The sequence below is a fragment of the Dreissena polymorpha genome, chromosome 9 (genome assembly GCF_020536995.1).
Source record: "Dreissena polymorpha isolate Duluth1 chromosome 9, UMN_Dpol_1.0, whole genome shotgun sequence".
NCBI classification, from domain to species: Eukaryota; Metazoa; Mollusca; class Bivalvia; order Myida; family Dreissenidae; genus Dreissena; species Dreissena polymorpha.
The window spans coordinates 17,714,225-17,728,281 of NC_068363.1; positions in this window are offsets into that span (position 1 = coordinate 17,714,225).

The window sequence follows — 14,057 nt, forward strand, 5'->3', positions numbered from 1 at the left end:
CAGTGTGGATTACAGCATTGTAAACAAACATTTCTTGTTCTGAGAGTGTTCTGATTTTTATCGGAATCGCCCTATTGTTCAATTGGAAACATTGGCAACCCTTGCATTTACATTTTTGCCTAGCATCATCAACATATATTATTTCCATAATTCATATTGGCGTATTCCTGCCATCTTGTGTTATTTGTCATTCATTATATTCGTTAACTCTTTATTTATTTAAGTCAATGGTGTTGTTTTTATGCATATTGTGTGGCGACGAAGTAAAAATGTTACCAGATCAAAATGTAGCATATATTGATGTATTCAAAATTACTTGTTTCATCATTTCAATAATTTCATTTATGATCGATTACTTGAAATATAGCGTTTGCATGATGAGTAGTTATTTCTATATTCTGGTCTTATTAGAAATATCAAATATATAATATTGTTTTACATGGGCACAACTTGTGTTTGTTAATCTATACAGTTTGTTGCAAATATTTTCCATTTGATTATGTATAACCAAATACTTAAAATCAATTTATAACAAATTTGTTAATAGTAAAAGCCAATAATCAACATAGACACGTGTTTACTTAACAACTTATTGTAATTGTTCCACACAGTCGTTATGTATGTAAACATGAGAACGAAATAAGAAATGAAAAATTTGCTCACAAAATGCTTATTAAAAAGCATGATCGCAATTACCCCTAATTAAGTTATTTTGTTGCTGAAAACCTCATATAAATTTAAAGATGTGCGACTTTTGTAGCATCCCATCATATACAAAAGTAATCCAAATGGAATACTACACACATCGAAACGCATGCGTGTCTATAGAACTATTCTTGTCAATAATTATAAGTACGCTTGCATGCTCTCGTTCATTTAATGGTCTTTGATGCAACAGTGATCATCGTTTATAGAACTTATGTTCTACCTAACGATAAACGTTTTTCTCCGAGACAAAACCCATCGATCTCCAAAGTATTACCTTAATGATACGTTTGCTGGTCGAAACAAAGATTAGCGATCTGGTTAGTCAAATACTCGTTACTTAGTTTCTCAATTTATGGCATAAGTCGTAAAGAAATAATATTTTTTTCATAATTCGATCAACGGCCTGCCTAAGTGGACCTTTTGAACATCTTTTCATAATAGACGATTTATGCTCGAGTCTATAATTTTACCTCAAGATAAATGAAAATTCCATCTGCCTTCTAAAGCACTTAAGATGTCTTGCGTAATACACTATTAACAAATAGCAGAGTAAGAAATTAGTCTGCCATGGGAGTAGGGGATAAATAACGTGAATAAACCCAGCTTAATTATCTGTAAGTGAAATCTCATTGGTACCATACTTCCGTTCCCTAACAAACCTGAAACAGCCATAACCACAGCAATCGCAAGCTTATTAATTTAGTTTTTGAGAGTGAACATACGCTGTCAGCTTGTGGCATACAGCGACCAGCTGCATTCCAGCATAACTCTGTTGTACACAATTTTAGTTGGCCTATCGTTGGATCACCTGTTGGCAACAAAATAATGTAAATGAATGTTGCACCATAAATTTAATAACATCAATAATTGTTATACCTCGGACAGCACACATTTTATTGACGATGCTGCTTCAGCAGCTCGTCTAAGTTATCATACCATGAAAAAATTCTTCACAATGGCGAGCTATGTAAAAGACCGAGCCAGTCCGATTGAGATTTTTCTAATCGGCATATCTAGCTGATTAGCATTGATAACATTCTCCAGCAGAGTTGTCAATCGTGCCTCAACATACAACAATGGCCGCGCCCATGAGCGAATGTTCACACTGGTGTCAAAACTTTCTTACAGCATACATCGGCTTGTTTGGCTATTTAGAAACTGTCATTTAGGTTATATGAGTTATTTATTAACTAAATCTCCGCTAATGTCAACAATGGATTGAATTCGAAAGATATATTCGATGTGAATGCAGGACTTTCTGGATCATGACAGCTTGACACGGCAAAACTGGTATTTTTAGTTATCAATTTAAGTCACATTTTGCTTTGTAAATTGTTTTCGAGCATTTTACGACTTATTGGATTACTATGATACCCGATATCAACATAGCACATGGGATTTGCAGATCACCAAGCTGTCCTGAAAATATTGATTACAAAGTCTTTACTCAAATTAATGGTTTGTATTATTTCTTCTTTCTATTTTAGTATGTGATATCATTTTAAAGTCAAATGAACTGTGTCACAGTAAAAGAGATATTAAGGCGATTGTGGCCAGTTTGGATCCAGATCAGCCTTCAGTCGCTTGAAAGCTATTTGCTTAAAAGCGGCTTTCTGACAATAACAAATAGTTTAATTGGATACTGATAAGACTGCCCTTTCCCTGTGACCTGGCTCAAATAATAGTATTGTCATTAATCAAATGATTTTATTTAGAACATTAATCAAGTGTTTTTTCTGGTCTCTCGGGATCAATTACTCCAGCACTTTAGTGTTGAGAATTGAATACTGCTTAAGGCGATGCTAGGGGCCGTGAGAGATGTTGTATCTTCCATTATCTCTCATGAACTGACTCAATTATACCGAGTCGGCAATATTTTACTTAATGTTTGGTTTGGTTGTTCTGACGAGGGAGCCAACTTTGTTATCTAAAAGGCTGCTAAACCTGATATACTAAGATAATGTGAATTTTCTCTCACATGATGGTCATCAGTTATATTATATAAAAACTCACAGCAGTAGTAAACAATGGGACAATAATTAATGAATGCATCTTTCATTTGTCTTTGACACTTTGAGTTTGACATGGCCTAGATTGAACAATGTGACTTGACTTTACCAGCGCACTTGTGACAGAGCTAAAGTGTAAATGTACCATTGAAGATCACCTAAATCCAGATTTGCTATTATAGATGTGTGGAAAGTTTTAAGGTTGTGACAAGTAAGCAAAAATGGGTCATTACCGAGAGGCCACAACTGATCTTTGACTGTTTTAAAACAAGAAAAATCAGTGCCCAATTTAGGTTTCATTACATAGTTCAGAAGACTGGTCACAGTTTAACGTTAATGTTACCAATGTGTCAGACCAGGGCCTTGATTTTGAAATCTAGGACATGCATGGTCAGATGATGTCATTAAAGATTATACATTTTTTCAAACACATACAAATGTAAACATGTATCTGTAACTAATGTAGATGTTATGAATAGTAAAATACACTATGTCAGAAGGCATTTGTATTGTCTGCTGGTACGTTGGCACACCAGATGGCTCTGTTGCAATGGTTTGATGGACTGCTTGGATGTGTAGTTACATTATATACAGTATATCAAACTGTGTTATTTCAAATATGTTTGCATCTAGTATACTTATATTGATAATATTTACAGAATTAATGTATATGAATGATAAACTTGACTGAAATCATTTAAATGATACTGAAATCATGACAGTACTTTATACTGATAATTATTTAATCATGTTGCTTGATACAATCATGTACAACTACATTTAAACTATTTCAAATGAGATCATACTGTAACTTCAGTGATGAATTTCAGTGATTAAATTAAATCCAAAATGTAAGTCACTCCCATCTCTCTCCCGCAGCGCGCATACCTAAAGGTCACGCTGTGTACCAATCCAGATCCAGGCCAAAAAATAGTATACATAATTATGTATCATGTTGTTTAGAGGGGATGATTTCCCTCTGTTGTATCATTGTATTGTTTTACTTTTCAATACAATCAGTGTGTTTAAAGATATATAAAGGACACGTAAACCTGGCGTAATATGGCGAATTATGCAAATGAGCTGGTTTTCAAACCAGGCGTCAATTTTAAAAACCAGGCTTAAAGAAGCGGGCGTAATTATGTAAAATCCAGGCGTATACAGCCTGGCGTAAATTCACGAATCCATGCGTAAATTAAAAATCCAGGCGTAAATGTTTCTAGTGTTACTGCATTATTAAGGTCATCGATCGGAAATGTGACTTCACCAGCATTCTTCCTCCCCAATCCTAAATTGACAAAAAAATTAATCTGAAATGCAAATTGATATTAAGTACAACTACATTTAAACTATTTCAAACACTGTAGTTTCGAATCAATGGCTATGTATTTATTTTTATCTAATCCAAGGCTCCGCAGCAGCTTAGATTAAAAATGGCATGGTGCTAATTTTAAATATAAAAGTTCTCATTAAATATGAGGAAAAGCAATCTGTTCAGTATTATGACCAGACATGCAGTTTAACTTAAGCTGACAAAAAGCATTAAATACAGCCATAATAATTCGCTGTTCACAACTGTACACAATATATTTTTATCTATTTTTGTTTTTGTTTTTCATCTGTATTTTAATCTATTAATGTTTCAAATTGTATTGTTATTCCTTAAAATTGCATTACATTTTAACTTGTACATTTACATTTCCCAGGGACAATTATTCATAAATATGATAATGCTATATTACAATAATAACTTCAATAAACTAAATAATACAGGGATGCAGAAATGAAAATTAACAAACCTTTTACAGCTGTTCTTCAGTATTCTAAAAAACAGACAGTTGCTGAACATTGAGACCATATCAGTGTTAACATGTGCCACCAACAAACTTATTGTTTCCACATTGAAGTAATTACACATTGTTATCATCACACAATACTTCATGGTGTCAGTATTTCAAGACATTTAAACAATACAATTATAAGCCTTAATGTTGCTCAGTTATTCATAAAACTAAGCTCAGAGTCAGTTGCAGAATCTGGGCGCTTGTTTTCAAACAGATAACTTCCTGTGCAAGTTAACCAATCCTGTGCAAGTTAACCAATTGAAAGTCTCAGATAATCAGATGGTTTACAAGCAGGTACTTCCCCCTACGCTTTACCCACTGGGATGTTACTGCAGTAGAATACCTCAAGACCAGGTCAGCTGGTGGTCAATCAGGGTTTATTAGAATATTGTCATGTATATGTTCACGTTCATTAAGATGGAGATTCAATGGAAATGTGTTTCAGGAATTTCAATTGTTATAAACTTTTTAAGTTAAGCAGAGAAACTTGATTCACAAACAATATTAAAATAGCGATGTGTGTTATATTAAAGGAAGCCTGCAAAAAGATGAAAACAATCAAATCTTATTATTTATCATCATTATTATTAACCATATTGTCATTATTGTAATTATGAATATATAATGATGAAAAGGGAGCAAAATTTTCAAAAAATAAGAAGAATTAATTCATGACTGAATTAAAAAAATACGTGCAAATAGATTTGAAATGCATGGTAATCTCTCAGACTTAAAATTATGGTAAATGTTAATTTCCTTCTATATACAAATAAATTTATGCCATAATTGTTCATCTAACAAAAGACTGCTTTCAGACAAAGGTATTAAGTAAAAGGAAAGTGTGAAAGACAGCAATAGATAAAATATATTTAAAATTTAAATTTATTATTTTTATCTCTTCAATTGTGTTGTTTTTTAACAGTAATGCCAAAAAATTATTGAATATATCGATTCATCAAAATCACTGTCTGAATAGCTGTTTCATGTAAGGTCATCACCAATCACCCATAAAACGCTCAACCCATCTGATACTAGCAACAGAAGGTCTATACTGACACGCGTTGCTTTTGCCGTTTTATCTGTAACGAACCTACTTTTTGACATTTACTTATGTATGTCGTATCCATTTTGCAATAACTATATTATTAAATATTGTATATTGTTTTAATGAATATGAAATTATTTATTCTACTTGGTAGAATATTTGAAATAAGCTCCTGCAAATTAGCCTTTAAAAGATCAGAACCGACAAAAATTAGTATTATTTATGTTGTTTGACCAATTATTAAGAAATATTAACTTTCCACTTAAGAATGTTTCATAAAGAGTAAATCCAAAAATGGTCCAATTACAATTCACGCCTTGTTTTCCTTGATTTCAGAACTCAAATCAGACTAAGTCCAATTTTACGCCTTCTCTTGATATCCAAATTTTCTAAGTTCAATTTTACGCCTGGTTTTAAAAAATCCGCCTGTTTTTTTCTTTAATCTACACAATTTTACGCCAGGATTTGCAAATGTTTTACGTGTCCGCCAGCTTTGCGGGCGTAAAAGACACGTAATTCTATTTTACGCCTCAAAACCAGCTGGTTTACGCCAGGATTATTCATACGGGGAAATTTATTGACCATGCGGGGCGGAATATCACTGTCCAGTGCATTACTGTGTGGGAAATTCCCAACGGTAACCAATCAGTTACCAAACGATTACGGGATTTAAAATGTATAATAACCTCCCTATTTTTGGTTGTATTTTGTGTTAACCATTATTTGCATAAGTCAGGGGTTAATTCCGCCACGCCAGGTCAATAAATACGCACAATATCTAGGAGTTAGCGGTCGATAGTCGCATAATTTGGTATAGATAATAATAATAATGTTCAATAAATATGCTCAATATCTATTAGTTAGCGGTCGATAGTCGCATAATTTGGTATAAATAATAATAATAATAATAATGTTCAATGTCAAATATCTCTAAAAGCAACAGATGTAAGGCGTCTTCTGATTGGCTAACACTCATAGGTCAGTAAAGACTGAACGTCGAATTACAATTTTGTACGTCGAAGTACAAAAAAATGTACTTCGACGTACATATTGTACATCAAAGTACATTTCTCTTTTTACCTACTAGGTCTTGTTGACTTTCGACCCAAATGGTACGCCATAAATGTGTATTCATACTATTGCCTTCGAGGTACTTATCCGATGTTTGACGGAAAGGGCCAAGAAGGTTCGATTGTGGGTCAAGTTTCCCAGGGGTACTACGTCCCCGTACCCCCAATTTTTTTCTGTACCAAAATTTTTTCTTTCCCATTTTTTTTTTCGTACCCAATTTTTTTTTCGTTCCCAAATTTTTTTCGTACCCAAATTTTTTTCGAACACAATTTTGTTTTCGTACCCAATTGTTTTTGGTACTCTTAATTTTTGTTCGTAACCAAATTTTTTTTTGGCACAATTTTTTCGTTCCCTAAATTTTCGTACCAAAAAGGTTTATTCGTACCCACATACACAATTGTGATGATGTAGATTAACTTAAATTGATGCTTTTATATCCATCCTCTTCAAAAGCATCGTCACACCAGTACTGTCAGTACTTTGATTTATTTAAATCGATTATGTTTAGCTCGATTTCGCTGAGGGCCTAGAGCCTTATTGCAAAATCCCCAATGCTTTTCCTTTGGCAGAACAAGTACTTTTCGTTTTAACAGAATGTATTGAGAACGTTCCCAGATTCACAAATCACACGATATAAAATTTACATCACGCATGCCCTGTGTCAAATTGTTTAGTTCTTACGATAGGCAGTCATTTAGAGATTCCTCATGCTTGTTTTGATGTTTTGGTTTCCGTTTTGGTTTTGCTTACAGAAAGGAGATTCTGACAGTACAGGCTTATATCCTTGTTCTCGAGGAGCAGCTACACAGTAATCAGCAGTCTCTAGTAAATTCCATGAACAAAGACGGCCGTCTAAGCCGTGCTCACAACCGGTGTCATCACCTGCTACTCCATCATATCGGATCGGTCAACGTCATAGGAGTATAAGAATAGCACTTCAGATACAAAAGGTACAGTGAATAGTAACAAATCATCTTCACCGCAGGGCAATACGACTGCAGATAGAATCAACAAATCCTTTGACAGATTTGTAACACCTGCAACAGAAATCGACACTAACCCACGGATAAATACAGGTCGCCAGCGATTTCACCTTTGTATGAGTACAATGTCTTACCAAGCCTTATGAGTTCGTCGTCAAATGCAGATAAAGTATGACAAAATAGACGCGAATGTACACAAGACGACTAACTCAGCGATGGTAATGTACCGAACACAATATATCCATGGACCGACAATGTGCAATTGCAAGACAATACAATACCCGATACCTTGAAATTCCGCCCAGTTTGATTAAAGACCGAGCTCAATCGGAAAATGGCAGAGACGACCAAGAACGATTTGGACGAAAACTAGCTCCGGACAATAAGAGACAGATACGTACATAATGCGGCCAGAAATTGCATCAAGAGTACCACCGATGTATTGGAAGAGAAAGGAATCTTGTGAATGCAGCTAGGGGGAATGGGGCCGGACTTGGGTTCAACATGAGAGGAGGAATAGTTAAAGAGATGATGGATATGAGAAAGATAATTCAGTGGAAAGAATGTCAAATGTGTTAAGTTGAAACTGAAAAAGACAATAATTATTGAAAGTTGACTGTGTAAGAACAACTAGTAAGCGTGCATTCCTTATTTAATTGGACAACGGAAGGAAGATATCGCCCAATTTAAATTGATTTATACACTACTTAACTCTTTCTTTGATCGACAAGTTTTTTTTTTCGTATACTCCGGATCCTGACATTATGCAGCGTCGACGCTGAAGGATCGAAATGAAAATTTAACACAATTATTATATAGTATTATTTAGTACCCATCTGAAACCGCGTCCATGCGAAAAATACATCGTAAAGACTAAAATATGTTTGGAAATGGAGGTTGCACGTTGTTGTTATATATGTAACAATTGTATCGGTGGATATTTGGTGAGTCGCACATTAAGTCAATGTTGTTTTACCTTTATGCACCTTTTTACCCAAGAACTTGTTAAACCATTCTTCATATATAATTACAATATGTTACTATTTAATTGGTCACAATACTCAATAGCACTATCACGACAAACCACACACCGACCGCGGTCATACATATTCACGAAAAAGTGATAGAAACTACAGCCTCGCTCGTGTTTCTGGCATCCTCTCTCAAAAAAGAACCAAGGGGAAAATGGTAATCGAGTCCATAAGAATAAAGCCAAAGGTTTATAGTCTGACGTTGGTACTAGGTAGGCTCATCTAGCTACTTTACCCGCAGAGGTGCCCAATTATACTCCTGGGTGGAGAGGATCTATAGTTGGATTAATTTTTATGCTCAGAAAAACCCAGTGTTCAGAGCGGAATTCGAACCAGGGACTTCCCTATCCCATGGTTCTACCATTACACCACTCTCCCGATAATTATAAACCAACGTTGCCGAGAATTGGCATTTACGTGTTTTATGTTATGATATAAAGAAGCAGACGTATCGTGCAGTCAGCGCAGTGGTTGGTATAAACACTTCCAGCAAAAAGCGATCTTAATTCATTTACATCTTGTGCCATTTAATAGGCGATCACTTCACCGATCAGATGGGATTTCACCCGGATACTCAGTTAAAAAGACCAAAATATATGATATATGTCATTAAAACATTATTGCTGAAAATTGAAGTTTAAATAAAAATAAAAAGCTTTTAAGACGTGCGTACATGAGTACAATACGAGTGATTTAAAACATGACGGGCATTCACATAATATAGTTATTAGCGCGGAAGGACATAATTAACTTTGAAATAAATTCATGTAGATTAGTCGAATACATGTAACTTCTACTTAAAACATATGTGGAGCGTAGATATATTCTTTGGACGATAATCTTGCTTTCTAGAAGGTATAAAACGCTTTCGCATTTGCATTTTTGAGTATATCGTATGACACTTGTCAACGACTACCGGTAGTTCACAATCAAATTGAATATCCGATTGCTTTTGTGTTTTATACCTTACAGTATTCTTCTTGCTTACTAAACGGCTGAACATTACAATCACCTTTATATAGTTTTTGCACATGTCCTACACGTGTACATTTCTAAAGATCGTTATGTTTTTATGACTTTTGATTTTCGATGAAAGGTTTCTCCACACAAATATTTAAAAAACAGTCCCTATTGGAAACAAGACTTGTCCACTTCCTTTTAAACACATTCCTAAGGGGTTTAAATACACAGTCATGTATGTCAGCTCGACTGCTGCATAACATACGATATATCTAGTTAATTTTCCAGTGTTCCAAACAAGGCGGCTATCTCATTAAATAAAGCGGGAAGTCAATACCCCGACTTCGTCACGCAGAACTGCGTGTACTGGCAAATAAAAGACAAACCATAAGTCCACTCCATTGTGTTGACCATTGTGAGGGAGACTGTTATGGAATTCTATTGACTCAATAGCGAACCATCTTGTAATAAAATAGAGCCGTAACGTGACCAAACAGTGAATGGATGTTTGGTTATATATTTACCAGCATTACTGTTGTGTCTGTAAATTGTCTGTCGCATACGCTGAAAAAATGAAAACAAATATAGCGTTACATGCAAGGTATACTAGTTAATGCGTTTCTACATTAAATACTGATGCCTACAGAGGAATGCATAGCACGTGGTGTTGAAGTGAACTGGAATATGTAGTGGTGGAGTTTTATAAACTTTTGAACATTTTTGTCTTCAGACTGTTATATTTGTGGTCATCAGATGCAAATAACGTGGTATGTACTTCCTGTTTCTTATAATAAATATTGTTTTATTTAGTTATTACATGTTAATACTGTTGACGCGATAGTTTATAGCCCTCGTTTATTGAAATGTGTTTGAATTTTTAATAAGTCGTCATGGTATTGCTTCGATCTCCATTTAAATGATTATTTGTATTGATTTCATTGGCAGCGACGTCATTATCTAGTCACAACACTTGGTGCTCAAACTGGACGGCCATATCTTAGCTGCACAGACAGAATATAATTGTTGTTTATAAGCTTATAAAAAACAATGTGGTATACAACTATCGAGGTATGATTACATTTAATCTAGATATGTATAGTAACAGAACACACTTTTCACATTACATAATTGTAAAATATGGTTAACATTTCAAGATGATTGTCTTATAATTGGTTCTGCGAATTCTTCATTCTGAAAAAAAACTCGGAAAAAAGTTGTATTCTTTTGCTTTTGCTTCGACATAGGGGATCCTATTATGGATGATAAAGCAGAATCGCAAACCGCAACCATATAATTCATGGTACTTGTTTAAGATTCGGTATATAAAGACTCCCGTCTCCCATCGGGAAAGCTGTAAAGCTGTGCATCTTCCTTCCCAAGTTTGACCTTACGTTTCGTATATTAACTTAATGTGAGCTAAGACAATACATATACATTAAATGTCAAAGAAAATGGCATAAATGTGGCATTTCTTTCACAGATCATGATAAAGACAATAAAGATGTAAAATTACCATATCTTTATAACGGTCACAATTTGGCATATGTAACAAAAATGGATACGGTTTACACAGTCAGAGACAAATCAATGTATGATAATATTGGCGATTTTTTTTTAATGATTTTACAATGTGAGTGTTTTATAATTTTTAAATATTTTATTTTACAAGCAAGCCAGCGCGGATATGGTTAAAGCTATGCCTTCTGTCATTTCCTCGTGTAATGTCTATTGTTTATACTTAAATATTGCTTTCTTTGTATATTTTTCGTTAGGCTTGGAGAACATGGATATTGCATTTGACAATTGATATTTTATACTGCATGACACACAACGTATTCATATTTTTTTAAACGTTAACGATATTCTTAAATACAAACCTAACCAAAATATAAAAAGAAAGCAATATTTAAGTAACAATAAACATTACTTTGGTTTTCACATTGCAGTGTCATTTCTCGCCAAAAATTGTACATTTAAGTGATGTATTACTCTCCATGATGTATGTTTCATCGAACCGTACTGGCAATTAATTATTTAGTCCTATGTTGACATCTGTGACCATTAGCCAAACCTATCAGCAAAAACATTCCGAATATTAATTGTTACGACTTTGATTATTGTTACCAATCACCGATGGGATAAAACACTCTTGTAAATTATCATCACACATATTTGCTAGAATGAAAACCATGGTTGATTTCACGCTATCCTTATTCTACAAATCTCTTTGCTTGCATAGTAATTTATAAGCTTTAATTCACGTTCAGATTCAGATATCATCATGCGCATTGAAATATCCGAATACTTTAATAAAAACGAATGCAAGCAATTTATTACAATTGTTTGAAACTAAAATTGTTAGGCATATCGTACAAACCTAATGCCTTTCGTAGTTATCCGTTTTTATGTTTTTTTTTATTTTACGGAAAATGCGCATATTATTCAATCAAATTAAAATGATGTCGTGTGATTATCTTTTTCAATTATTATATAAAAAGAACGATAGTGTTCGATCCTTTATCTGGTTAAAGAGAAACACAACGTTTGATCATCAACATATATATTCCGGTCGGGTTACTGCTCACGCGTTGATATTAATAAGTAATGCCATTATATACATTGGCAATACACTAATTAATAAAAGAGTAAATATTTGTTAGGTAAATGTCGGGTTTATCGGGAAAGTGTTTGATCTTATAGCAGTACTTTCGCGTATTGCTTTGGTCTGGATCATAGAGTCTCAGACGTCTCGTTATGCAATATTCTTATATGAATAACGTAGCTATAAAAGCTTTTAAATCGGTCAGCTGTAGTAAGCGAGGCAGTAAAGCCTGGATTAAATGTTATTGTTGGAAACTGTATATTTTTATAATGGATTAAACTTAATAAAGATTGTTATTTCATATAATGTGTGCAATTGATTTTAATGTGCCGATAATCTCTCGTGGTAAGTAAATAGCATGCATGCTAACATATATTTCAATAAGTATAACAATGTTTGTTTTACAACAATCGGTAAATAATAGAATCTTTAGAGGAAATATGTTAAACGCCTTTATTTCGATACAAGTTTTCCGCAGGAGTGGAACTTACCCATACTTCTACGCATAATGTTCCCGAGCCCGAATACTTTTTCACTGTGACAACACTTTGCACGCTAATTACAATAAGCATTCATGCTGTTGGTTTACAATTATGATATCTATATACCATACTGTAAAAGTAATATTTCTTCGTACAGATTATTTTGAATAAAGTATTCAATATGCATAGTTTCAAAAAGTAAGAAATAAATCAATAACATTGCACTCCTTGTTCACTGTGTAAAAAGCGTTTTCAAGTGTTCACAGTCAGATGAAAACAATTTGGTTATTGTGGTTCGCCTTTTTCCTTGTCAAACCCAACACAAGAATAGATTTTTTACTTCCAAGCACGACATGAATTCAGAAAAAAACTCATTTTTTTATGTATTCCGCATAAAGGCTTTCTGAATCAATAATATGATAACACTGTGCTTTATCTTAGCTATTTAATTAGTTAACACACACGTTCAAGTTTAAGCAAATAAACCAGAAATAAGTGCAAACGGTTGTCGTTATTTGCCATCGTTCTATGATTGTGTACGCTATTATTTTTTTGGCATAGATCATCACAGCCCTTTGGCTACCGTCCTATAATGTTTTCGCAGTACCCGACTAAACGAAATCGTGTGTTCACATGTGGTTAGCGTGTGGCAATGATAATAATTAGTAAAAACATCATTTTGAATGAAAAATAATCAAACTATTACGAAAAATCAACTTTCCTGAAAATAATCTCACTATCAAATATATATATATATAAGGTATTCAACTCAAAATGAACCGAAATAAGAAATAACACGATACACAAGTCGCGTGACCTACTCGTCGACTATCTAACCCGATCCAACTAATAATATTAAAGAGTTAAGACACACCTTCGCGTTGGACCAATGAAATTGCTCGTGCGTTTAAAATATCAGCCAGTTGAATGGTATGCAAACAAACGTTTCAAAAGGCACTTGATAGTTAGTTTTGATGCATAATGTAACGGCAAGAACGGTAAGAATGTTTTTTCATACGTTTTATTGAATCATGGTACCGAGGTCCGTGAATTTTGCATGGAAAATGACTTTTACTCCGTGAAAATTTCAGTCTCAGATCGGGTCAGATCGTTGACGAGTAGGTCACGCGCGATGTGTTTCGTGTTATTTCTTAAACTTTGAACAAGCAATTGTTAAAATATTGCAAGATATGTACATTTCCAGAAGGTAAATTCATTTCATTTCTGCGTTTAATAAGACTGAGTTCGTGGAAATCGCTGCACAATTGACGAAGTAATGGCTGTTGAAAGCGATGCACCCTAATTTCGGTTCATTTTGAGTT